Genomic DNA, 1,215 nt, shown 5'->3' on the forward strand with positions numbered 1-1,215 from the left:
TTGACCAGGATGGTCTCGATCTCTTGACCTCGTGATCCACCCGCCTCGGCCTCCCAAAGTGCTGGGATTACAGGCTTGAGCCACCGCGCCCGGCCTTAAATAACTCACTTTTTACAAAAAATCAATAAATAAAACACTTGCAGGAGTTGAGCTAAATTTAGCAGGTAACGTTTCAAATGTTTCATACATTAAGCAGGAGCTACTTTGGGAGGCTCAGGTGGGAGGACTGCCTGAGGCCAGGAGTTGAGACTAGCACTGGCAACACAGCAAGACCTCAGCTCTACCAAGATTAAAACATTGGCCAGCAGCGAGGCCTCCTTGAGCCCAGGAGGCCAACACTGCACCCAGCCATCGTCATGCCACTGCCCTCCAGCCTGGGGACAGAGCAAGACCCGGTCTTAGAAAAAGAAAACACAGGGACAGCGTAGGTGCTCAGTATCATATGAATTAATATCTTGTTACTGAAACCCAGTTTTACTTTGCAACTTTAAATTTTTTTATTTTTATTTTTTTGACATCCCAATTTGGGGCAACTCCATGCTTGCCAACTGCAACAGATGCAGTGACTCACTCAGAAGCAACTTTAAATTTTTTTCAGAAAATTAAAGAATAGATTTTGTATGAGTTAAATATAGAAGTGCTACTGGCTGTTAAATTACTGTCAGTCATTCCCCTGTGGTCTCCACGCTGCAGGGAGGCCAGCTCCTCTGGGCCCCCGGGAGCAACGGTGTCATCCTAGCCCACGTCGTCCTACACAAGCGCTTCGGTTCTTCCCTTCACCAGTCAAGTGTTGAAAACATAGTCTATGGAGTTTGTTCTATTTTGTCTGTTCTGTTTACAAAACTGTAAGTTCATATAGTACTGCCTTAGGGCCGAAGTAAACTACCAAGCTAAATAAAACATAAAACAGCAGGGACAAAAAGAAAAAAAAGGCCGGGCACAGTGGCTCACGCCTGTAATCCAAGCACTTTGGAGGCCAAGGCGGGCGGATCACCTGAGTTCAGGAGTTCAAGACCAGCCTGACCAACATGGTGAAACCCCGTCTTTAAAAAAATAAAAAATAAACAGCAGGGACAGGGATGGTAAAACTCGAATTGTGGCCGGGCGCGGTGGCTCAAGCCTGTAATCCCAGCACTTTGGGAGGCCGAGGCGGGTGGATCACGAGGTCAAGAGATCGAGACCATCCTGGTCAACATGGTGAAACCTCGTCTCTAC

The sequence above is a fragment of the Cebus imitator genome, unplaced genomic scaffold (genome assembly GCF_001604975.1).
Source record: "Cebus imitator isolate Cc_AM_T3 unplaced genomic scaffold, Cebus_imitator-1.0 Scaffold509, whole genome shotgun sequence".
Taxonomy (NCBI): Eukaryota; Metazoa; Chordata; class Mammalia; order Primates; family Cebidae; genus Cebus; species Cebus imitator.